The sequence below is a fragment of the Sinocyclocheilus grahami genome, unplaced genomic scaffold (assembly GCF_001515645.1).
Source record: "Sinocyclocheilus grahami isolate Dianchi unplaced genomic scaffold, SAMN03320097.WGS_v1.1 scaffold901.1, whole genome shotgun sequence".
Classification (NCBI taxonomy): domain Eukaryota; kingdom Metazoa; phylum Chordata; class Actinopteri; order Cypriniformes; family Cyprinidae; genus Sinocyclocheilus; species Sinocyclocheilus grahami.
In genome coordinates, this window is record NW_015506080.1 from 294074 (window position 1) to 321931 (window position 27858).

At 39.2% G+C, this 27858-nt stretch overlaps 1 protein-coding gene and 1 long non-coding RNA gene across 2 annotated transcripts in view; both read right to left on the bottom strand.

Moving 5' to 3' along the window:
* Positions 1–20447, bottom strand: part of LOC107563987 (leucine-rich repeat-containing protein 4B-like) — a 38958-nt gene extending 18511 nt beyond the window's left edge. The window contains exons 1-2 of the mRNA XM_016248960.1: positions 20369–20447; positions 8743–8908 (exon numbers count right to left, since the gene is read on the bottom strand). The gene's annotated coding sequence lies outside the window, so the exon portion shown is untranslated. The remainder of the gene's footprint in view (positions 1–8742; positions 8909–20368) is intronic.
* A 985-nt stretch (positions 20448–21432) lies between these two features.
* LOC107564024 (uncharacterized) lies at positions 21433–21974 on the bottom strand. Its single transcript, XR_001606177.1, has 3 exons — positions 21918–21974; positions 21672–21727; positions 21433–21540 (listed from the first exon to the last, which is right to left on the bottom strand). It is a non-coding gene; the product is annotated as an uncharacterized lncRNA (long non-coding RNA).
* Positions 21975–27858: the final 5884 nt, after the last annotated feature.

The window sequence follows — 27858 nt, forward strand, 5'->3', positions numbered from 1 at the left end:
CACACACACACACACGCACACACACACACGTCTGCCAGCTGATGCGGAGAAAGAAAAATGCCTATTCTATTTTTACTTCAGAGTTCAGTCCAGCAACTGTGTTTATTCCTTTTAGAGGGAGATGTTTGCGGTGGTACGCCGCAGACAAGGGGGGCCGCTAAAATAAGGGATTCTGCCGTGTAAGCAAAACCTCAGAGATAACCCATTCATCTGCTGTTATACAACAAAACATGTGGACCTATGATGAAAAATGGTAATTATTGGTCGGGCAGATTGCCATTGCCAGATGCACTGGCACAACAACAATGTGTATGTTGAGCTGTTATTGTTTCCCCTGTAATAAAATTGTGACAATTAATTTTAGTGGTTAACACACTGGGTGGCTGCACTATTTCAGCCGAGACAAGAGTACTGCAGTTAGGAAAAGTGGAGGTTTTACAGAACAAGGCATCAATAAAATGTTTGTGAATCACTGGAAACATGAAAATATATAGAATAGCCTCTGGCGTTCAGTGAGCAATATATCTAAAAATATCTGACGATCAAGTTATCTTAGTGTGAAAAGCCGAGATCAATGGTGCAAGTAACACAAAATGCTGCTGATCCTCAGCGTTGTGATGATGTTAATGAAATGTAACTAAATCCAATAACTGGGCCATACGTTCCTCTCACAGAGCTGTGCAGTGCGTTAACTAGGCTCAGCAGTCGGCTAAGTACCTTATCATCAGCACAGACAGTGAGCAAGCTAACATAAACTCCACACAAACTCTACAGCAGCTTTCACCATTGGGGAAAGACTCTGATTATGCAAACATTATGGAAAAGAAAATCCATACATACTTAAATTTCTGCTCAGCATAAGGATGGATTTATTCTAAACGCATGCGTTTACTATGTCTTCGCAGAGTGGTAATTCCAAAATAAGAGTTAGTTAAAGGCTATCTGATGGTTGTAGTATGTAATTGTAATTATGAAGACATGATGACCCTGACATGACTTATAAAACTAATTTAACGCTTTATTAATAAAAACACCGATTAGGGATATCAGAGCACTGTACGAAATTAGAATTGACATTTCAAATTATTATAATAATAATAATATAAAAATTCTGTCTATTGTATCTTAATGTCGAAGCATGCACGTAATCTTTCATTAATTATCAAATTGAGAATGAAAAGCATACGGAGTCTGCCTGAATTTCTTCATGGTGCTAATAATATAGAAATGAAAAAAGCCAGGACTTGAGGACCTAGGCTCTTTGGTGTGAGTGGAGTTTCTAGTGGCACTTACACATCCTTGATATTAATCTACAGGTCAATTTTCTGACCAAAAATTACAGAGCACAAAACCCCCATAGGACTTTTTCCCCCAGATCTGCTCCTGGAGTAAATGTACCGATGTCCTTTACTGACAGACAGAAAGTTCACTCTGCCTGTCACTCAAGATGACCACAAGGAACTCATCTCTGTATAAACAATGACTGAACTTTGTAACAGGTGCGTATGTTTGTGAATCTGATTCTTTTTAAATGTTTATTTTATTATAATGAAAGAGTAAAAGCTTACTGCCAACAGGTTATGTCAGTGTGCACACTGGATGGATGGACACGTACAAGTCTTCATTAAAACTCACCCATCCTCAAGTATGAAATTAATAGATTCAGTATTAATGAGCTAGATTGTGCTTATTAAAATAATGCAATTTTTAAGTGAAGTTAAGTAATGGTGATAATAATTGAATCTGTTTTTTATTGATACAATGTTTCACATTATCAGCATTTTTGTATATCCAAAATTCCCCTGAATACTTGATACAGTGCGTGCCTGTTTTTCTAGAAATCACATGTCTCAATCCAGCTGGCAAGCTAAGGATGCATCAAACATTCAGGTGTTTTTTTTTGGTTCGGTCTGAAAAATAAATAAATAGTAAATTATCTTTGCCACTTGGTACGTTTTAATACCAAGTTTTTATCAACCACAGCATTGCTAAATAAATATTTTATCCAATGTTTATAGCATATCTATTTCTAGGAAGAATTAAGCTCTGTTGTGCTAATGTAATGTGACGAGTAGCAATAGTTTATTTTTAGGCAGTCACATGGGAGAGAGGCTGACATGATTTTTTATTCTGTTGCTTCACTAAGGGCAGCAAAAGTGCATCCGTCAGTACTCAACCACAATAAGGTCTGTTTAACAACTCGTTTTTAACTTTTCTCTCCATTATTTATCAATTTGGTAACCTCAAAGAGGAGCTGCAGTCTTTCTGCATGCCTTAGGTTACAAAGTCCTCCGATCTTTGGTGTAAGAAGTGTGGGCTCAGCCTCATTTTTTCATCCACATCTTGTCTCCCATTATTGTTCTGGTCCTGGGATTTCAAACTGCCATGCTGAATCCAAGTAAAACAGCCTCAGAGATGCACTGAGCCAAGACTTTTACATAAATAAATGTGCTCGTTGTGCAACCTTATGACACTCACCCATTTAAAAAAAGACCAGATATCACATATCGAACCAAAATGCTCTCTTTTTCTCAAGTTGTCAGTTTATACGAAGAGGGCTATACTTGGGTATAATACTTGAACACTTTGCTTCTAGCTTCAAGTTGCTTCTACCCCCATGTTTGTTTAGGGTCTGAGATACTTCAAAGTCATTTAAATTGTTCAAAAAATATATATGTAACACTATGCATCAGGCTTGAACTTTACCCAATCCTATGAGATATGATTACAAACTAATTTGACAACACGTTTAAACTCACCATTTAAAATGTTATTAAAATGTAAAAAACATAAATAAATGTAATAATTATCCATTGCTATGATTCAGGAGAACATACTAAAGGAATTTAAACAAAATAAATGTCAATATTATCTTTTTTACATGTTCATAATTGCATCCTCTGTGACTAAAAAAACAAACAATCATTTCAACTCAAACTTTAAGAAGATTTTAGCCATCTGCAAACATTGCAGCTGTTTAAGCCAAGTGCAAGACTTAAACCAATGAATGAGGTTTTGACGTCACGTGCCCACATCCCACACACACTCCTCCACACGTATGCAAGGAGCTTGCACAATGTGGCTGGCTCCAGTGGTCAGAGACATAACTAATAGTATGCTAACTCGCCTGCTTTGTGTTGGCTGTGTAGTGGCTGATTTATGTGTAGGCTCGAGGGAGAGAAGCCCTCCAGGTTATTGAAATATTCTACGTGGGGTTTGAGGCTGAATGTTTGTACAGGTAAATCGATAGCGGCAGTCAATATTCTACCCACGGCTAAGCGAGTCGAGAGGGGCAAGCAGGGTCGCACAGGAGCTGGTGCAGACACCTGCCCACCTCCGTACAGGTCACATCACGTATCACGGACCTCCATTTTACTTTCACACTTCATTTTTACACGCCAGAGTTATGCTGCCATCTACCAAGGACATGATCCGTATTAGAGTGGTCTGTGAGAGACTGCAGGGCTGGATGAGATCTGATGGGATGTGATTGGGAATGATGGGGCTGCTGATGGTAGAGGAGAGATCCTCCTCTCGCATGTGTCAAAGTTTTAGCGCTCAGCCGCAGCGGGACTTTGTACAGTGATGTTACGGATCGGGATGAAAGATGACGTGAGGGACTGAATGCTCATATGTAGATGTGTAAACAACTCACACCTGCGGGGCACTTTGAAACCTCAAGTGTGCATGGGAAAACAAGTCGTAAGTATTCTGTGATCCTCATCCAATCAGATGTTAAGTATACACAGACACTCTAAGATCATAAGCAAGCACATGTACACAGGACTCGCTTACACTATCACACATATACAAACACTCCTTCCTGATTTACTCACACTAACAATTCCTCTTTGAAACTTCCTGTCTGACTGCATTTTCATTTCTCTTTGTTAGGATGCAACTGGAGGGTTGGTGTCTGGCCTCTCTGTCTGAGGACACTTATCAAAAGAAATACAAGTTCATGCAAAAACACACTACGTTAAACATACACTACCAACCAAGAGGTTGGGGTCTGTACAATTTAATTATTTTTTGTAAGTAATTACCTTTCTGTCATGACAACTCTCTGAAAGTTTAGAATGGTAATATATGGCAATGTTTATGTGTTTGGTCTTGGCAGAATAGATCTGCTACGCTACTGCTGCTGCGGCAGAGCAAGTACCGAGACTTGCTACAGCCAATACATCCACAACATGCTGCTGTGAGCATGTAGAAAAAATATATAACATACATGAAATATATAACATACCCCTATAACACATATGAAATTACTCTGCAGCAGATCTACACAGGTGGAGCTGGGGAAGGTGGAGGCTTTCTGAAGCGTGCTAAGAATGTTGAACAGCAAGCTCATTGGCTGCCTATACGAAAAGAACCAATCAGCTGTGCCATGTAAATTATGATGCGATTATATCAGATTGAGTTAGAACCTATCTGCCTGCACCATCTAGAGTTCATGACAGAACTTTGTATTTATTCAGCAAGGACACACTAAATCGATCAAATGTGTCAGACATTTATATTCTTACAACAGATTTCTATTCTATTCAATAAAATTCAGAAAAAAATCAGTTTAACATCAATAATAATAAGAAATGTTTCTTGAGCATCAAATCAGCATATTAGAATGGTTTCTAAAGTATCATGTGACACTGAAGATTGGCGTAATGGCTGCTGAAATAATATTAATAATATTTCACAATATTACCATTTTTGTTTTATTGATCAAAGTAATGCAGCTTTGGTGAGAATAAAAGATTTCTTTAAATAAATAAATAATCAATCATCCTGACCCCAAACGTTTGTATAAACCCTAGTGCAAGTCAATGCCTAAGCTAGGGTCTTGGTAAATTTAAAGCCTTGTGCAACTAAAGAGTTCGTTCGCACTAATACGATGAACTCCCCCTTTAAACTTCCAGTATTTCCAGTCATTAAATTTATATTAAGGATTACTTATTTAAACTAATAAATAAAATCTATTGTTGTGATTGGGTCCATCTAAAAACTAGATCTTACTGCTAGAATGTGTAGTATATATATATATATAACAAAGTGGAATATAAGACAAACATTATTGCTCACTTTGAAGCTACAGCCACCAAACTCGACACTGTTCTTCAACCTGTTCCTCTTTAGGTTGCCTTTTTCTTTTCTAAAGGACAAACTGTTTTACTAGTGGATGATAAAATATTCCACAGACTTCCATTGGAAATTTCTGACAGTATTGTCAAGAGCTTTCAAGCTACAGTCGCTTAGGCTGCTCTGATTCAGTACATTATATTTTCTAAATCATGAGACTCACGGTTTTTACCTTCAGGCTAGTTCTGCCCCAAAAAACGCTGATGCAACAAAATTATATTTTATGTACATATTGTGCAAATAATAAAAAAAATATGCAAGGCCATTCTGTAGGGTAAAATACTGACAATTAATCTATGTTTTGCAGTCGACATGAATGCATTTCTTTTTAAGGAAAGAAAAAAACATAAAAATCTATATCTATCTATCTATCTATCTATCTATCTATCTATCTATCTATCTATCTATCTATCTATCTATCTATCTATCTATCTATCTATCTATCTATCTATCTATCTATCCAGCTTCTATAAAAAAAAACTTGAGGCCTAAACAACCTTCAGTCCTCAAGGCTTTTTAAACTTTCAGGCGAGACTTTGTTTATCTTGCTGAACTTTCCTTTTCTAGTTTACTCTATGCTGCTGCTGGCGGGGTAATGCAGCCAAAGTTTTTCTCCGCTTGACTATCTCTGCAATAAAAGAGCTTTTCTGAAGCGAAACACCCCTAGGTCGTGAGACACGTGCTTCTGGCAAACAATTAATTGGCACTTTGCAGTGCTAAAAGTGTTGATACACTTGATTCCTGTTTGGCTGGGAGGGGAGTAGAGCAGCAGCCATTAAACAGAGTGTCTCTCAGCCATTTACAGAAGCATGTAAACTATCACACTGTTGCAGTGGCAGTGTAGCTGCAGCCTTGCCAGCTCATCTCAGTGATCCGTGTTTCCAGTGCCTTCTGTGAAAACTTACTTTAGCATTTTTGACCACCTCTCTCTCTTTCTCATTCCTCTTGCTCCTGTGATTTCATGTGGGTCTGCACGCTAGAAGCATGCAGACTCTATATGTCTCGGATGCATCCACACCCCACTGACCTCTTGTGAAACCAGTGCTTCTGTACACAGTTGTGTGTGTGTGTGCTTGATTTTGTTTTCTGTATAAACATGTTGGTGATGTATTTACATCATTAGAGTTTAAAGATATAGTTCACCCAAAAATGAAAATTCTGTCATAATTTACTCACCGTCATGTCTTTCCAAACCTGTATGACTTACTTTCTTCTTTGAAACTCAAAGAATGTCTCACAGTTTTTTTTGTCTACACAAAGAAAGCCATCAGAGTCCAAAGTTGTTTTGGACCTCACTGACCTTCAATTTATGGAAGAAACTATTTGAAACACAGGGTCAGCAAATGATGTCAGGCTTCTTGGGTGAACTATCCGTTCGAAAGTGAAGTGTGTACCACTAGCAAACAGGAAATTCAAAAACGATAATTGTTTCCAAACAGGTTTCCCAACCACCCTGTCTTTCGCTGGATGGAAATGCCAAGATGCGCATACATTCTAAAAATGTGCATAAAAAAAACCTTGCAGGCTTGAGGCGGATACATTTTTTATCCGATAAGAAAATGTGCATAAACTATGACTGAAACACATTTACAGAATTAATTCCTCAATGCACACCAAAAAAGTAATGTGACTTAGCACAATGGGACGGCATAATTGTACAAACCAGCGGACCGACCTAGTTGCACAACATCTCAAATGTTGTTTTGGTTGTTCTGAAATTGGCACCAGTTTATCAGGAAGTTACAATTTTGTTCTCTTTGTCTCCCTGGAAACGGTGCTTTATTCACAAATGTTTTATGCGATACTGCAATTTTGTGCATAAGTTAAATGCACAACTTTGGATGGAAACTATTTTCCTGTTTATTACTGTGAAGCTATATACAATCTGTTTTGTATAAAGAGATATATAAATAAATGTGACTTGACATGACTAGAATACTTGTAGTGTCCTCTGCACATTCAACTGGGACAGAAGTGTTTTAAAGTTTGTTTTGAACACACACACACACACACACACACACACACACACACACACACACATTTTGGTCCCTGTCTAAGAAGGCCATAAGTCTGCACCCCACACTCTGAGTGACACCATGACTAATACATACACAGATAAACACCATCTATGACAAACATGATAAGAGTGTGGCACAAAACTCGCTGACAAACACCCCCAGATCTGCATCCCCATGGAAACGCTGACACATACTGACTGATGGATGTCTCCATGGATACCCGTCACCGTGGAGAAAGACACCATGTCTCTCTCAGTGCAGTGCCATCAGAATCAAAGTGAACGAATAAAGCAGCGGGGAGGGAGGTGTGGGGAGATGGACACGAACAGAGGAGAGTAGAAGAAAAGCTGTGTTTATCTGACAGCCAATGCTGCAGAGTTTCTTTGCAGGTCTCCTCCCTCATGCAAACCTGTCAGCTTGTTTCACCATTCTGGAGGTGGACATATTTATCTCTGCCCATTCTCTTTTCTATCTACCTCCTTTCTCATTCAACTCTCTTTCCAGCCTTCCTTGGCCATCACTTCAGGGGAGTGGCTATGGACGGGCTCATTTACCACCCGATAGAAAATCAATTAAAATACAGTTTTAGCTTTAGCTTGGACATTTTCCCCAATTGATTATTGGCTATTCAAGTGCCAGCAGTCAGCGCCGCATAATGTCAGCTCAGTCCAAGCATTTCAATTCAGTCCAGGTGGTTGTTTTAAAACCTACTAAGCATAGTTAACAAATATACAACTTTCCTTCAACAAAGATATGTATGCAAATTAATACAGAAAAACTTGAACCCAAGACTCCCCATATAAAAAAAAACCTTATCCAGGGCTCAACCATATGGATTATTTTCTGCTGGTTCAGTCGGGGCAGTAGTTATTAAATTAGTTTTACAATTTTAACTTCCAATGCCAACATTTTCACCTGCACAAGAATCATCATATACAATATTAATTTTTTAACAATGCAGTTATATATTTGGTAGAATTAATATTTTTCATAAAATGGTAAGTCTACAAAAACACACAGCTTTAGTTAAAATTACAATTATTTAATTTATTTAAATAAATCATTAAATTATTACATTTTAAAAACTAGCTTTTTTCTTTAATAAAAGGAAAATGTATAACAAGCTGGAAGTTCACACATTTGCTGGAAAACAATGACATATGCAATTCATACTGAAGATTTCAAAATTATCATACACCATTTTTGCAATTTCGCCAAAAGCTCATCTATGTTAGCCAGTTAGATAACATTGTCTATGTGACAAATCAGCAGAATTTGCAACAATATTGTAGAAGACCAAATTTTTGCTAAGTTTGCAAGGTATAAAATGTCTGTAAAACATCAATGAATGTAAGATTTTCAGTGGCAAAGCAGCACTGGTCCAAAAGATCCAAAACTCTCTTACACTGGTCCTGGACCTTCAGGCCATCCTTACTGTGGAGCCCGGTTACCTCTAGAACAACAAATCCAGTCCACTGGCAGCCTTCTCTTCAATGTTCTCCCTCCATCATTCTCTCCCACACTGGGTGAAATGGAAGCACACTCTATAAAAGACTGGGGTTGCTATAGTAACAAGCTCACTCACCATCTTACGTGTCACCATCACATGAGCTCCTGACGACCATAGCCCAACTGTGAGGCTTTGTGGCTGGGATGGCTCCATCACTCTGCTCTGGGGATTCAGAACCCCACCTGGGACTCCCTGACTCTCTCTCTCTCAGCACTGCCACTGCTGCTACATAGGGCTGTATCTACACAGGAAGAGATGACAAGGTCGACCAAATAATTAACGAATGGGCAACTTAATAAAATAAATAAATCCACATGCCTGAGTCAACTCTCTGTGGACTTCCAACACCCACAGCAGGGCTCACTAATAAGCTTTTTTTTTTTTGGCCCAGGTTGTTCGAGTCAGATGTTTACTTGCCCTGCCAACATTTATACTGGCACCCCACAATTAAATAAATAGCTATTTTTAGCCACATATTTCATTATGCATGTTTTTAACTAAACATTTTTTTTTTGTAACAAAAAAAAGCATTATGACAGCATTATGACAGTAAATAAATGTATTTTTAAAATTACTATAACTAAAACTGAAATAAAAATAAAGCAAAATTGAAATATACAAAACTAATAAAAATTAAAATTCCAAAAATACAAAAATAAAAGCCAATTCAAAATATGAACAAATAGTGTAATAATGTAAAAATAAATAATAATACTATAATACTAAATTATTAAGCCTGAATGTCTAAATAGCAGAAACATATATATAAATTGGCCTGGGTTGGTGGAGTCAGATTTTTTCATTAAACATATTGTAAGTTTTTTTGTAACAAAAACAGCAAATAAATATATTCATTTCTCATGGCAAAAATAAATTGATAATAATAAATAAAAACAAAATAAATAAATACAATTTTAAATAATAAGTTAAATATAAAGACGTTTTCCCTCAGGTTTTAGATCTGCTGAATATGCAAAGTGTTCCATAAAATTCATTCTTTATGCCTCTTTCTGTGCTGAGTTAAACTTTAACCCTTTCCTATACCAACTGTATGTGTGTGTGTATGTGTATGTTAGACCAGTTTGTGTGTTTATGTAGTATGTTAGACTAGTTTAAGTGTTTATGTAGTTAATAAAACTTTACTTGTATCACGCTTGACGTGTTCATTGTTTGCTCATAACCGGAGTCACTAATCATGCAGATTTACGTTACAAGCTTTTGTAGAATTGTACAGTAAGAAAGTTATTTCCCTTAACCAGGAAATTAACGTTCTTAGAATTGACAAGACAGTTGACCCTGAGTGGTCAGCTAAATATCTACAGCGGATCTAAAATATGAATAGTTAATTATAACTAGTTATGGTTAATTATTCATATTTCCTGTTGTGAGCTAAATAATCGCTACAAAATAAATCAAATTAAAAATTCATTAAAAATAAAAATTTCTAACCATTTCCGAATTATGCTTCCAAGATCCTCACTTGCTAAATAACATACTTAAATTAGCAGAATTCACACCAACAATGTTTAAAACATCTCAGAAATCCAAATGTTTAAATGTACAAGGCATAAAAACACATGTACACGCTCAACAAATGCAATGTGCAGTGACAGCCCGGCACTGGCCCAATAGGGAAACTGACAGTTCCATCAACTGGCTCAAAACTCTCTTACACTTGCCCCAGGCCATTAGGCCATCCTTATTTGTAGAGGCCTGCACAGTCAGGATCACGGAGAACCCTGAGAGAGCGAGAAAGAAAAGTATACGTGTGGGTGAAGGAATAAAGGCCAGCACATTTGCATGATGGTACTCTGCATAATCACTCTAAACATGGAGCCAAGGCTCTGATTTATCACAGAAACAAGGCTGACGTCACAGCACGGACACTTCTGTATTGCGCTACCCTTCTGCATCCTTCTTCTTTTGCCCTTCATTCTCGTTTTCTTTTCACAGCACTCTCACCTGAAGACAAGGAAACTCAGATTTTCACCTCCACCTCATCACTTTCATAAACACCTCACTCACTCTTAAATCAGAATAAATGTAAATGAGCAGATGTAGGTGTAGATGTGTAGGTGTAGATTTTTAATTCACCTCTTTCTCTAATGTACCTATGTATAGCGCATATTTCTATGGCACAGTGAATATTGTTGGGAACGTAGAACCAGTTTTTATTATGTTAACAATTTTTCAACATCTGCATTGTTCTGTTGATGCAGACAGAAGAGTGTTTAAAGGTCAATGTGACTAATTCCAAGTGAAACAGGATACCAAACAAGCAGAAATGAAGGATGGGAGGTGATTTTATCCATCGGGAATTGACTGGATTGTGGAAAGTGGATGTTGCATCAGTGTTATTATTGTTAACAAAAACTAAAACTGTTCAAATCATATTCGTTAATTGAAATAAATCTGTAATAAAAGATGAAAACCAGAAGCTGAAATAAAAATATTAGATGAAAACCTTAAAGTTGTAAGGTGTAAACCAAAATTAGAAATGTTGCCAAGGCAACTAACTTTTTAGTTAGTACTAAGTTGAAGTACTAACATTACTAACACTAAAATAAAAAAGCACAATATAAATATTAAAAAGCTATAATAAAATTCAAAAATTAAAATGACTAAAAATGTAAAATAAAAGCAAATTCAAAATATTAATAAATACTAAAATAGTATACAAATAATACTAAAATAACAGTGTGTTGCATTTAATATGGAGCCAGACCTGAATGTGATGCCTAAATAGCTCAATGACTTTGTTCAAACAGGGAAGTCATGTCAGAGAAAGACCATGTTATTACATTTTGATTAAAGAAATACACAGATTGTTTTCTTAAAAAAAATAAAAATCATGAACCTGAACAATAAAACGAGAAGCACAGTAAAGTAAACAAGTTCTGAGTTTGAATTAAATGTGATGAGAGAACAACAATTAATAATACGAAGATATGCCTTTGGTTGCGAAAACCTTGCTGGTTGCTCATAACAACAAACATACAACAAATTATTTGTGAATTAATGACTCTTCAGTTCTTTTTAATGAATCAACCAAAAAGCCTAAAAAAATAATCTCAAACTCATTAGTTATCGTTTTGCATCTGTCTAATGACTCACGCACTGACTGAATAAGTCAGAGCGTTCTTCCTTAAGTACTAAGAGAATCAAAAGTTAAATCTTTAAAGGTCCCCTGAAATGCTTAGAAACACGCAGCGTTACTCTATGTGTTGACGTCATTTTAACTGAAACAGGAAGACAGGGCATTTTTTTTATTATGCAATAGAAGAACAACAAATACAATTACAAAGACAAGAACAAAAGACAATAAGGGTTACAAACAATACTCCAAAGCATACTATGTTAGCTTATAAGATTTACACCATGAAAGAGTCTTACATGCAATAGAATTATTAGAGTTTCTTAAAGAGTTTACATATACATCAAAATCTTTCCTGAAAATAAAAAAGTAGGGAGTTTTCTTTGAAAATTTACACTTATGAATGTAAAATTTAGCAAGATATAGCAATAGATTAATAATAAATTTACACTGAGAAAGATCTAAATTCAAGGAGTAACCAAAAAACACAATTTTGGGGGTTATACAAAAGTTTGGATATAAATATTTTTTAATAAAATTGGAAAAGTCAACCCAGAACACTTTAGAATAAGCACAGTCCCAAAATAAATGATTGATTGTTTCTTCAGACTGAAGGCAAATGGAGCAAGAAGACAGGGCATTTGCTGCTCACTGCAGAGAAATGAATGTAGCTTTACTAACGTTAGATCCATAAAGGTGGAGCTAGACTAGGTCAAGAGAGGTGGAGCTTACGTGTAGCTCCTCCCCGCTGGACGTCTTGCGAGGGGTAGCTACACGTAAGCGCCACCCATTTGCTCTGCAGTGTGCAGCCTCTCAGACAGGGCGGGACATATCATGCAGCCCCGCCCCGCCCCTTTTTAAAATAGCCAATAGCGTTCGTTTATATCACAGCTTGGGCTAGAGCCGTTGAACTCTGTAAAGCCGCATTTGACAAGGTACGCCAGCCACAATCTCATCCATATTGCTATAAAAAATAGCATTCGGTGTAGAATTCAAATAGATCCGATACATTTTGTGGTCTGCGCCGACTCGCGTATGTGATCCACTCTGTGCTATCGTGTCTCTGGACCGGAGCAGAGTGTGTGTGCGGTGGTTAGCGTGACACCAGAAACCAGACTTCTTTTTTCCCTCAATGGAAAGCAAATTTACACTGTTTGAATCATTCCCTGTCCCCTATATAGTGCGCTACGTGCCATTCACTGTACATAAAATACTAATTCTCTGGACAAGTGACCGATTTCAGCCGCGGCTTCAGCGTCTATTTTATAGTGTAGGGGGCCGGCGCTTCGGATTCTAGAGAGCATTTGATTGGACAGAAAGTTTGATGAGAAGATGAAGTACGATGTGACGTCAAAAATAAAATCGTTGAGCCGTTTTGGCGGAAGTGACGAACTGCAAGCTTTGAATGCTTATATCTTCTAAATGCAAATTTTGTCACTGTTTTGGAGCACACTGCCTTATAGATAACCTTAAGACTAACATATTGATACTAACTAACTACTTAATTTTGATTTCATGGGGACTTTAAGGAACCGGAACCATTTCATTCCCAGCTTTAACTGTGAAAAGCGTGCGTAATTCAAGATCCTTCCTTTGCATTAGACTCATCCTTTGTGACTACTTCCTCCCACCCCAGAGGATGGCATTAAGACGGTCCTCAAACGCACACAAACACACCTCGTGGTGACCACCACTTCACAGCAAATAAACTCTCCCACAGGGACATTGTCTACTTAAAGCCTCACGAAAAGCAGTACAGATGAGGCTCTGAATCCAGGACTTCTAATCAGACATCATTATCATCGTGATATACTGTTTTCTAGCTGGCCTGCTTTGTAAAACACAGTCAACACGCTCATTCTCGCACAGAAAAGCAGGCACGCATACATGCGCACATTTACAACAGGAAAATCCCCTTAGCCTACACTGCTGCGCCGAGCCCTACTCCTGCCCTGGCTCACTTATTCCTTCGGTGACCCGAATCAAACTCCTTCCAGATAGTGTGGCTCAACGCGGCGGCACCGTCATAGTGCTTGCGTTGCGAGGTCACTGAAGCCTGAATGCTCTCATTACCAAACTGCCTCTCCAAACACATGAGCTAACCATAGCCTGACCACTTCCATTACCCCAAGTCAGCTTTACTCACACATGATCGAGCCATTGTCTGACCACCCTTACAAGTCAGGCTCTGTCTGTTTACCCATGAAGTAAGCAGTTCCTGACAGTCTCCATTAGGGAATATCAATGTGACAATCCATTATCTATATAACATCATATTACGGCTGCCTCTTGTCGCCTTGAAATCAATGACTTATGAACACATGGCTGAATCTTAGGTTGACTTGCAGTTGACCCAGTGCTTTTGCCAATATGCGTTAGGATCATGGCTAAAACACTTCCAGATGTACAGTTCTTCGTGTTTTGAGTCAAACATGATGGGCTAAACAGAGCCATCACTTGCAGTTAGCATTAGTCACGCATGGATAAACCTCAGTATGGCTGCAGTCACTACAAACACATTGCGCAGAGTATATGTTCTGAAAGCATCTCGGCCGGCGAGCTTTCTTCAAATAGCCACACAGAGGCCAGCATCAGTCATGACTCAACTTATTTTATGGAGCGAAAACCCAAAAATACACCATGTGTGACCTTAAAATCCCTCCATGTATTCTTTCTCTCTGAACAAAACAAATCTAAATGCTCATTTTGTTCACCTGCCAACAACAATAACACCAGTAGCACTAAACACACTTGCATGAACCAAGTCGTGAAAATCTGCTAATGCACACAATCTAAACAAAGATAGACTGCTTTATTAACACACGGCTGCCTATTTCACCTCAAATCCACACAGTCTCATTAAAAATCCCTCATGGGCAATTTACTTAACTCAGCACTGACCATCCGTGCCTATTGTCCGTCTTCACGAACACACGATCAAGATGTTCCCCCCTCCCCTTACACATGACAGACCTCTCGCCCGAGTCCCTCCATCCCTAAAGCCGTTTACCTCCACATGAGTGCACTTCCATCGCTCCAGTGGGTTTCCAGACCTCGCCACGGGAGACTCGAATGCCACGAACGGTTCCTGCCAGGGGAGACATTTCCACTGTTTCCAATTATGTTACTTCGCCGGCTGGATTACGGCATTCATTTCATATCGCTAACCACTGCCATTGCTTACTGACAATTACTCAATAATTAAAGGTCTGACAGTCTTCATTGTTCCTCTGAAGGACCAGCACACAGGCCTGGACTGGGGAACTCAATCAAAGCAATCATGGCTAATTATGCCGTGGCCCTCTTCCTCCATGCCCCCCACTCTGCGGGAAGAGCGAAGGATGCCAGAATCAGCACTATGGATGGGTCAGCGCTCGCACGGTTCAATCCACCTCATTTATCGGTTTTGAAAGCGGGCAAGAATATGCAGAACGCACACCATGTCACTTCAACCCTGTGTCTGCACACGCAAAGGTGACATGCAATGATTTATACGAAGCCATCTCCAGATCAACGGAGACGTCTTGGATTGCTAAGTTAGGCAGTGGTCAATTCAGCAGTCCAGTCATCTCTTCAGTGAAGCCTGCAGATGGCCTTCTCACGATCCAGCCGAGAGCGGCGTGTCTTGAATGCCACTAAGAAGTTTTGCATGACGGCAGATCGTTCGAAAGTGGTTCAAGCAAAGGCGGCAGCCAAGAAGGGTCATCCTTCTCCCTCGCTTAAACAAGGGGATTTATATTTTATGTGTGGTGCATTAAAATAAGACAGAAGTGTCTCGCACTTGCCATGATGGTGTAACGGTTATCCCTAGACATCACTTCAGACTTATTCATTACACTTTTATAACTTTGCTCAATGTCATAATTCAGACAGCCAGTAGATGTAACACGTTGCAAGATGCATTAGCTAAACGTCCTGCTCTCGCATAGTGTTATACGGCCTTGAATACAGACTACAAGTACGGCCAGTGCACCGTAAAGAGGCGTCTGTGCCGTTATATCTAGGGGAAATCGTACGGCAATGTAATGGCTTAAAGATTATGGGAGATAAAACTAAAATTCGACACCGGCTCTGATTTTTGGCTTCAAACAAAGGTCTGTGGAAGCACTTAGCCCTCCGACAATGCCTGCTTTTGATAAACCCGCTCTGGACTGAGATGGAGTCTTACAATCAACAATATCGTACTGCTAAATTTCTCTGCATGTCATCAGCTAGAATTTAGCTCCAGATCCCATGGCACAAGAGTACCAAAGACTAGTGGATGGCTAACATCATCCAACACGCTACAAATACCTCCCACGCCCATTCTGAGTTAGAAAAACAGACTTTTATTGTTGTACAGTGGATATTCCAGAAAAAAATGCCTTAGAATGATGTGTCACCTGGCATGTGCAAGAAGAAGCCTATGAGGCAATTTAGCCCAGTGGAGTGTGTGTGTGCACGCGTGTGTGATCATTTCTGTGAGTCATCTAAATTTCTTGCTAAGAGACAGGTGTGCAGGTGTGTTGAACCATGTCCCATGTGCGAGTGTGTGTTTTTGCTTATCGTTGTCATTGTCTATCAGTAAACAAGACTCTAATAATTAAAGAGCGTTCCAGTTTAATTAATGCATTACTGTACACATCCATCATTGATTTTTCCTAATGGAAATAGAGGTGAACAAGGGTGAAGTAAAATAAATAAATAAATTGAATACATAAAGTTTGCTCCCTGTCCATCCAGATCCTATAGGATGAGGTTGAATGCTTTATAAAAGGAATATTCCAGGATCAATACACGTTAAGCTCAGTCAACAGCATTTGTGGGATAATGTTAATTACCACAAATTATTTTTACTTGTCCCTTGATGTTTTTCTTTTTTTTGAAAAGCAAAAATCAAGGTTATGGTGAAGCACCAGTGAAGCATCCTGAAAGTGAATGGGGCCAATGTTTGAGGAGCAGAATTTTTAAAAGCAGAAATGCAACGCTTTTATTTTATAAAAGCACTTACATTAATTAATTCCTCTAACAAAACGTGCATTATTTGAGCTATAAAACTGTTTAATTCATATTTACAGTCATTTTTTGATTCCATTGCCATGGTGACAGATTTGTAAAATTGCATAAGTAAAAATGTACCCCCCCACCCCACATTAAAACGGTTAACAGATTTTGTTGACATCTCATGGCTATAGGCCTACTATTGAATTATTTTTTACAGATGAAACCAATTCACTTCCATTGTGAATGTCTCTGTAACACAGGTTTTAATTTTTTGTAAAGAAAAAAGCAAAGTGGAAATTAATTGTTAATCAACATTAAGTCAAATGCTGTTCATTGAGGTTTAACCTGAAGAACCTGGAATATTCCTTTAAAGGGGCCATAACACACACAGTTTCTGCCAATCATGTCAATCTTGAGTACCTAAAGAGTTGTATTACATCCTTCATATCTCCGAAGAGTCATTGTTTTATGAGATTTATAAAAGACAGATACAGCTTTACGCTTCTCTCTGAAAACAGTCGAGCTCCTGGAGGCGTGTCATGGGCGGAGCTAAACATCAATGAGCATGCGAAGCTTATAGCGATCATCTGCAAGCTGTGACATCAACAAATAAAACAAGAACAAAAACTTTACTGACTTAAATTTTATTCAATTTGTTTATAAAACATTCGTCACCAAAATGTCGGGAACAAACAAACACACTTGCACAACTCTGTTACTGCCCTGGAGAAACAATCTGCATCCACTGTTCCCTTAACGCTGGGTTCTTTGGGAAGCTGAACAAGCTTATCTTTCCCTCACAACCAAAAACAGGGCCATACTCGGGAAAAAAAACTTTCCGAAATGTATATTGGCACAGAAATACTCCATACGTCCACTTTTTCTTTTTTACATTTTGGCCATGTTTACCATGAGAATCCAACTCTTTAACAGTGTAAATAAGTCAGTATGCATGAAATAGCATTAGACCTAGACCTCCCCTTTAAATGTCTAAAACATGTTTATGATGTTTAACAACAACAAAACTTCTTAATATTCAAAAATACACACAAAAAAAGCTGGCAGTTTATCCCTCTATAGAGTCTAGATGATCAAGGCCATAACATGTGCAAAGTTATCATGCAACACTATGCAACAGCACCTTGCTCTCCACATGCACACAATCTAATCCCACTAAAGGCGACTGGTTCTGTTCTGCAGCTGCGTCTTGTTTTTCCATTGATGTCAACGGCCATTCATTGCCTTCGTTTTCTGTGCGCCTGTAAACCACCTTTTAATCATTACCTAATTATTTAGATCTAGATTTGCTGCAGGCGCTGAGAAGCAACTTGCTGAGTTGCAGCCCTGAAGGGTCTGATTGGAACAGAAGGGTTGAGGGTGCAATGCTCTCTGTAAACTGCTCCCTTAAAGCATGTCTGTGTAAAGCCTTCCTCTCTGACGGCTGATGTCTGTCACCTTTTGACACACTGAAGCCCCTTCATACATTTAAAAAAAGGCACATGAAACGCAAAAGTAAGAGGAGGCATGAAAGGACGACTAGCGCAGCAAACATAAAAGGTATGATTTTAAAGGGCCTTTTAGCAAGAGAAGCTTGAAGCTTATGCAAAAAAATAAAACATTAGGCTATCATTTATCAGTTATAACTTCACATGCAATATATTGCAGTCACAGAGAGGAATGGGGCGTGAACAAAGGCCTTTAAACGATTATTCATAAAACTTCATGTCACCTTTAAATTTAACACCTGCATGTTAAGAGAACCCATTGGAAAATCCACAGCAGGTAAATGGCTCACTTCAAACCATTCAAGAGGCATTAGAGAGTTATTAACGTGCGTTAATTCCAACATGGTGGATGGTTTTTATGAATATGGCCCTGGGTTTAAAGGGATAGTTCACACAAAAATGAAAACGCCGTCATCATTACTCACCCTCATGTTGCTTCTAACCTGTATGACTTCCTTTCTTCCACGAACCACAAAACGAGATGTTAGTCAGAATGACAGCCTCAGTCACGGTTCACTTTCACTTCATATTTTTTATCATGCAATGAAAGTAAATGACTGAAGTTGTCGTTTCTGCCTAACACAAACTGTTTCAGCTCTGAGGAGCTCCATGAACTGAAAAATGTAAATGTTCTAGTACTCAACAAGGTGAAAGAAAACTGGTTTACAAACATGTCATGATTGTGTTATGCAGCCATTTTGGCCCAGCGATACCTGGCTTGCAATGTGAAATGTCTCCCTCAAAGCTTGTGTTCAAATAAATGTATTTATGTGATGTGTCATGGCTTATGTTGCCAAGGGAACGTATATGATAATGAAAGCACTTTTTTGCTCTCTTATATATACACACACTGAGCCTGAGGTCTCTGTAAAAATCATTCTCTTCCAATATGACAGCTTGACTCAAACTGGATCATCTGATCACCCACTTTTTACACCATAAACTTCCAACTTAACCAACAATCATTTGACTTCTGAAATGACACAGCAATAATATATCATCAGCAGCATTTACTATTACTACCCAACAAAACACACAGATATAAGGTAGAGCTTTATTCCTCTATAAATAAGATACAGCATGAGAAATCAGTGTGAAGAATCGCACCCTGTTCCTTCAGCAACAGATGCCCAAGTCATCACCACTCATGTCTCACACACACACACACACACTATCAGAGCGCTTAGCACATGCCTATGGGCTAATTTTCTCCCAGCTGAACCACCGCGACAACACATCAGCATTTAAACCCTTCGTTTCATGTGTCACAGATAACAGCAGTGGATCTTCATTCACTTGCGCTTAATCCGTTTGTTTCTTGTTCGCGAGCGGTGGAGCTCGCGCAGACAAGCCGCGCGCGCTTTAGTGATTTATCACAGCCAGGCCACACAGCGCCTTCGTATTTATACCCATACATTTGGACAAAGCGTCTTCCAAAGTGAAACTGCTCAATCACTTTGAAAAATACAACTGTAATCCAAAGTTTAAAGGTAACAGATTTAGTGGTTGCCACACTGGTTAGGCTACTGGTAAACCAAGAAACAGCGTGACAAGTAAACTAAAGAAATTGCGCATTGGTGAGCATCCTCGGTTCTACATTCTGACAAATACGCATTAAGAGGCCGATATTTACGTGTTACGTAGAAAAGTCTAAGATTATTGCACACATAACCAGCACTGACTATTCGCCAGTGTGTTTAAAACGAATAACCCCTCATTCCGCGTCTTGTCATCAGCAGTCTTATATCCTAAAGTAATCCATCCATAATTTATGACTCTAGGTCACTCCATATTGGCGAAAGGTGTCTCGACAGCACAAACTCATCCGTTTACATCGACGCCCGGACACACACGCAAGCGCGCACCCGCGTTCAACTGGACACATACACAGAGACACACACTGTCGCATTAATTCCCTTGTACTCATATACATCATAAAACAAGGTTTGCGTTATTACACTCGTTAACACAAATGGCAAATAAGAGAAAATACAAAATTAGCCTTATTAAACGCAGCTGTTTACGAACGCTATTCATGCATACATTTCCAAGACTACCGAACATACGTACAAAATGTGTTTTACAAGTAGCTAGTAATACTATATTTATCCAGCCTTACCTCGTCTATTCTTCCTTTGTTTGCTTTTTAAATCTAAATATATCCTTCAGAAGCTCTGGTGCGGAGTCGAAGTCTCCTCTCGCCTGTCTTTCTCCGTCTCCCTAGCGCTCTCTCTCTCTCTCTCTGTCTGTTCAACCCTCTCTCTATCTCTATCTCTCTCTCTCTCTCTTAAATTGATTCACCCTTTCGCAGAGCTGGAAGCACAGCACTGTCTGCCTGTGCGTGGTGGGTCAGATGGAAAAAATACACTCAGGAAGACATAACAGCCAACTTTACCAGAGTACATATTAATGAGTACAACATGTAGTGTGGTTAAAAGCCCATGAGATGAATTAATTATTATTAGCCTGAATCAAATGGCACAACTGACCCAGCCAACACACCTATGTGGGGCCCATAGGGGTTGCAACTGGGCTGATATCTGGGGCCCACCTGGGCTACCCAACTGGGACCCAGCTAATTTTGTCCTCAGTTTCCATGGTGGCCCCACATGGGTTAGCACAGATGGGCTGATGATGGGCTCCATATAGGGCCCGTATGGGTTAACCAGGTAGCTCCCATTTGGTGCCTACATGAGCCTGCCTACATGGGTTAGAGATGGGACCCAACTAGGTCTTATGTAGGTCTCTTATGGGCCACAACAGGTATACATATGGGCTAATATATTTGTCTGTTTGGGTTACCTTATTTTACGTTAAACCACTAAACCCAAACATTACATAAATCCACTAAAATTGTAAAGGTATTCAATAAACAGAAACCAGTACTTCAAGCTTCTAAGCAAAGTTTATTTGGAAAAATTTAAACATGACTATTTTAACTTGTACATTTACAACTTTATAAAAAAAACTATCTAAAAAAAAGTACATTTTAAGCTCCGGAAAATCTTTATTTCTTGTAACAACTTCAGAACTTGTATTCTGCATGCTTTATTAAGCAAGGTTTCATTGGAATAATTTGAATATGACCATTACAACTTGTACATTTACAACTTTATAAAACATAAGTATCTTTAAAAAAAAAAAAAAAAAGGAGAAGCTCCTGACAAACATTATTTGGCATAACTTGTATTGTTTGTATATGCATATCTGAACACTCTAAAATACATTATTTCACACAAAATAAATAAATAAAATACCGAAAGTGCAGCTCCTCACTCCCCTGTCCTTGCTCTCCCAACGGCCCTTTGAAAAGAGAACAATTAATCAACCACTGTGCCACTTTTTCACAGTTAAAACAGATAAGTCTTGTCTTTTTAAAGATTGTATTTCCATTTAAAAATCAAGAATATCTTAAGACTTACCTATCTTGCTCTCCACTACGTCAGGGGTTCCCAAACTTTTCCATTCCACGACCCACCTAGACAAGTAGAATCTATTTCACGACCCACCAAAATATTTGAGATAAAAAACAACTTACATTACTTTAAGCCTAATCATAATTGAAAGTTTAATGACAGAAATGAAGTATTTAAGAAAAATAACCATTTTATTTTAGAGTACAACTGTAAAATTTTAATGGTCAGCTAAATGGTCATGTTAGAACACACCACTTGTTTCTGGAAGGTAGGGTCTGCCAATTGCTGCTCCATTGCATCAACATCCGATGACAAAAAGCCAAACTATGTTTCGGTTAACATTATGGTTTGTAAACAATGTATTTACATGCTCAACATTTTAAGTTTTAAAATTGTAATTCTTACCTTGGATACACTGATGGCAAACGTCAGTGAATAATTGCGCCGGGTGGGGAATGGGGGATGGGAAATGCTGAATGAAATCACGCGGGATCTGTCCCATGCAGATCGAGGAGGGGCTGCGTCTCGCGGTAGTTTGATGTCATACGCCGATCGTTCTGTGAAGTGCCGAAGCATCTCGAACAAGAGAGAGGGAGATGTGGTGGGGGGATGGGATCTCGCGAGAAAGTTGTCAGCACAGTTAAAGTGGCTGCATTTTTTTTGTTAAATGTCAGTGGAAAATTGTGTACAAATGCAGGAGTGTTGGAATTTTTAGATGTTGATTAAGTAATCCAAGAGTCAAAACAACAACAAAAATAATTTTAAAGACACATATGTGCACTATATATATCCATGTAATCACCCTATATGGGATTAATTATGTTTGCACTTGTATATTTGATAAAACAAATAGGGCCCCATGTGTAGCCCATTTTGAGCCCATGCACAAATTTCCCATTAATTACCCAACTAGGAACCACATGGGGAACCCATCTGGGTTCACCCATGTGGGTCCTAGCTGGGTCACCCACGTGGGCCCCAGATAAGATGCCCATTTTATGCCCATGCCCACCCTGTACCCCTGTAGCCCATGTGAAACCCATTTGGGCCCCACATTAACGTGTTTGCTGGGTGAGACGGTAAAATAACGCTTAAATAGCAAAAACCGACCACTCAAGTGTACTCTCGTTAGTCAGTCAAACCTAAATGCGGAACCGTGAACCGAAGACTTTATAAACTGCATACGATCCTTAAATGTGCTGTAAAAGCAAAGGTTGGTGGTTCTAGATCTTCAGACAAACCCAAAACACACCCTCTGTTAATACAGCAATTATATTAACCTGTCAATCAGAAACAAAACAAGCTATGCGCCTGTCAGGTGTTTAGGTCTAGGTTCTCTTTAGCGATGTAAAGCTTTACCTCTTGTCTTCCTGTATATTCCATTTTGAACGTTTTACTGTGAAAGCTATTGACAGTTGAGAAATCGCGAATATTTTGTGCATACAAATTACAAAAAATACGCACGTGCCATGCTCTCAGCTTCCGGATTCCAATATATGGCGTTCCCGCTGTGAAAGTGTAAAAATGACTGAGAGACAAGGCCCCGAAAGCTCATCAAAAAGCCTTCTGATTGGCTAAACAAGCAGAGTTGACCAATGAAATCTTTAGAATCGTCTGTGAGGCGGTGTTTGCACTTAACTGGTTTGGGAAACAAATCAGTGTTTTGATTGTGCCCAGAGAGAGGAGTATTTTCAGGGTGATAGCATTTTCTCACACCATGATTTGAAATTGGAGCGGGTTTATAGCCTATCACTAGTGAGCAGAGGGAATGGTAAACTAAAAACGGACTGGAACTAAAAAAAATCTGGAGGGATTACAGAAGGCCTTGAGTGGGATGAAAAAGATTACTGTTCAGTGTTGCCAAGTCTTGGGCTAGGCTACTTTTATACTGTTGCTGCATTTTTTGTTATTATTATTATTATTATTATATACCGAGATGGTACTCCCTAGAAAGATGTTTTTACCCCAACCCCACCAGAAAGTGATTTTGAAGAGATTTCAGTAGTCAGTTTCCCCTGCAACCCAGTTGGACTAGTTTTGACCATGATTGGGCTAGTTTTGTTATGCAGACCTGGCAACCCTGTTACTCTTGCTCTACTCTACTCACAACCCTCCAGTATGTGTGTTGCTTGAGATTGATGCATTGGCCTCTTTTAAAACTATTTTCGTCTGTCTCGCCAAATTTAGTTTGAAATGTAAGTTACTCAATATTAACTTCCTGTTAATTGAACTATTTGTTGTACAAACAATTTTAAAAGTGTTGTTGTTCTCATCCTTGCTGCCGAATCACTCTCGCATGTGAATAAGCCAAAGTCATAAGAGAGATAACTATGTGAATCTCTTATCTACAGGGACAATTACTTATTTCATGAGCAATGGCGCAAGTGAATGTCAGACCGTATTTCATGCGCGTCACATCAGAATTACGCGCAGGACATGTCAATCAATCGATGCACTCTATGGTAGAGACAGACATCTGTCCTTTTATCGACACGAGGCAGGCCTGGTAATGCACAAGAAATCCCTGCTCAGCTTCACACTTTGTGTATTTGTGTAGGAGTGATATGTGTGTGCCTATGTATGCGTGTGTGAGGTACAGAACTCATGTGCGAGGCCACAGCACGCGCGCGCTCCGCTTTGGATGTTACGTTGGCATAGCAACGCCGAGTCGCATACAGTAGCCGAATCCGCGAGCGCCCAGCATCTGTCTTTAAACGCCTCCAACGCGCACCTTTTCTTACCGATTTACAGCGAGGTTGCGCAGAAGATCGCGATAAATAATTGTGAAGGATATCGATACATGGGGGCGTGACAATTTGAGTTGGTGCTTGGAGGAATTGGGGGGTAAATGAGGTGTGAGAGGAGGAGGGAGAGGTCAGTGGAGGAGCGACGGAGAGAGAGAGAGAGAGAGAGAGGGATGAGGGATATCAGATGGCTGATTAGCACTGAATTGATAACATTCTAAATTCAGACACGAGGAATCAGTCACTGCCTCACTCTCTATCCACTTTTAACTCTTCACATCCGACTCTGCGGATAGTAGGCTACGTTCGTTGCTCGCAATAAACGTCTGAGAGATGAGATTGCGGCTGACTTTACCTCCCTTTACCCCTCTCTCTTTTTTTGTTTCTCAGGACGGATATGGAACACAGCTGCTGTGTCTTTCAGCCTAAAATGATATTCACATTCGGCTATACGGCTTCCTCGGAGGGGCTCGTACGGTCCAGTGGCCAATCCCGGCACCTTCGGAATCAGCGTGCCCCCGAACGAACTCCCTTCACCTCACTTTCATCCTCCCCTCCTCCGACTCTCTCTGCGGCGCACTGGCTCCACTGACATCACATCTATACCATTAGCTCCCTGGCTCTCTTTGAATACCCCCGCCCCCTTCCCTTCCTGCCTTTTGCCCCCGAACTGCGCTCTATGCAGTAGTAGAGGAGGCATTGTTCACAGCCCGTAGCTCAACCCTGGAATTCTACATCAGTAGTCTCTCTCTCTCTCTCTCTCTCTCTCTCTCGTCCAGCTTCAGCATCCTGCTCCTTCTTCCTCTCCCTCCCTCTCTCTCTCTATTAAATTTCCAGTCACACAACAGTGCAGTGGATATCCCTCCCTCCCTCCCTCCGGTTTTCTCTCTCTCTCCCTCCCTCTCTCCTCTTTCCAATATCCTCCTCTCTCCCACAGATACCCTCCTATGTTGAAATCTTTCTGGATCTCTGTATGTCTCCCTGTTGACTGCTCTCTCTCCAAGCCCCCCCCCCCCCTACCACCACCACACACACACACACACACTCACTCACACTTATCCGGCGTGGCAATCGTGTACAATGCACAGTGTGTGTATTTTGACCATGTGGAATGTGCTTTCTTGGTCATTCTTCTCCCTCTTTCGGTCTCCCTCGCGGGGCAGCTGAGATGTGACTGATTATGTGGACTGGACACCACAGGCCATTACATGAACAGTGATGCGGGCCGGCTGGAGGATTAATGCAGTTCACATGATGAAGATAGAGCGGGCGCGCTGAACACTATAGGCCCTGTGTGTGTGATTACCGCCCTTCACGGGGGGCTGCGGAAAAGCGCGAGGCTCTTTGAGCGCTGCAATGCTTTACTAGCTTTAGTGAACACTACGCAACGCTTCGGAATTAATGCTCGCTTCCGTGTCCTCACCCGCAGAGTGAAATATTCCCAAACCACTTGTGTGGGACGACACGGTGCTCTCGGGATGTGTTTCTGCTCAGTTTTGCTGTGCATGCCGACTGTTTTTGTCATGCGAGTCAATGACGTGATGCTCTGTTAAAATTAGTTCAAAACTACATTCAAACTGCAATTCACACATAGAGTGATCTGCACACACATCTCCTGTGTTTTTAATTGCTGTATTTAACTTAATTTACATTTTAAGTGAAAAATGTCAGGATGATACTGTCCTGATACTATTTTTTCTTTATATAAACAACACTGCTTATCTTTATCTGCTTATCATCACTGGTTATCTGCTTCACTGCTTATATTTATTATATATATATATATATTATATATATATATATTATGTTTCAAAACAAGGAATGGTATAGAGTGGATCCCTGCAGACCCTCATGATGGTGTCAAGGTCAAGAAGTCTCTTAAAATATCAGATAATTTGACCTTTTTATGACAAGGCAAAGTTATAAAATTTTATGGTGTGAATCCCCAAAAACATCATGATTTATTATTTTTGGAAAGGAAAAAAAAAGAAAGAAAAACTTTCTTTGTACTCAGCATGAAAGGAAAACGCAATAAATTCATTACACTGGACTTTTCCTTGAAAATATAAATGATTCATTTAAAATGAAAAAAATATATAAATGATTTTTTTCAAAACCATGCAAACATGAAAGACTTTTTTTTAAACTAGATTTAAAACTAGATTTCTTTATTGTGAACTTCTAAAGTGCAAAGCAAAGTGTTTCCTACTACTGTAGATCTCCAGAAGCCACTCTTGTGTTCTGGTGTCTAATGTAAAATCTGTGCCTCTGTTTTAGTAACACTTTTTTTTTGTACACAGGTCCACCAGACATGTGGAAAGCGCTGCTTCCTCTCTGCTGCATTAAACCATGTCAGCAGATTTAGTCACATCAAAATGTGCTATTCTCAAGGGCATGTCAGAATATATCTAACGCAGTAAGTAATTCATGCTGTGTGCCATGTTCGTGTCAAACCCTGTGTTGTCCTCACCGAATGACAGAAGGGTGGGGCTACTGTTCTTTGCATGCCTTTTTGAAAGGTAGCAATACAAAACAATAATATGCAACATGATGTGTGATGTACCCATGTGTGACACTCCATGGGCCATCTTGCGGTTGCTTGCAATTGCATTCAAGTTTAACTACTGTATTAGCACAAAGCACACTTTCACTTTTAATTGCATAATGTTTGTGCAATGTTAGCACATTTTTCTTGGTGCTGATTGCTGAGATGTTTGTATGTACAGATGCATATGTTTCCTGTGACAGCAAATATTTTCTGAATGAAACCTTAGCATTGCAGGAGTGATTTAAATCTAAAGCTGGACTGCACTTCCTTACACTATTCATTTTTGTCTTGTTTTGTTGTGATCTCAATTAAACGTTTTGTTTTTACCCTTTTCAAACTCTCGATTTAAAATTAGTTTTCTCTTGGTGCAGCAATATCAAAAGCCAGTTCTAAACACATACAGTGTATGTACTCGTATGTCCAAGATCATAAGAAAACAATAATGCACAGTTGTGCAATATTTCCAGTTGTGGTAAACAGCTTATGTTACTACGGTCCTATCCCAGAATTCCAGAACTTTGTGTTTCTCTATACTCATGATTTTAATGAAGATCAATTATATTTTATGACCAATGCAGAAAAACAACAAATTCTCATGGGCTTACATACTTTTACATGCCATGTTGCATATATTTATATTTTTATAATTATATTTAATTATTTATAAAACTTCAGATTTATGGACAGCACCTGAGTTAAATATATGAGTGTCACAGCAAAGGGTCTGAATACTTAGGACCATGTGATATTTCAGTTTTTCTTTTTTAATAAATCTGCAAAAATGTCAACAATTCTGTGTTTTTCTGTCAATATGGGGTGCTGTGTGTACATTAATAAGGAAAAAAATTAACTTAAATTATTTTAGCAAATGGCTGCAATATGACAAAGAGTGAAAAATTTA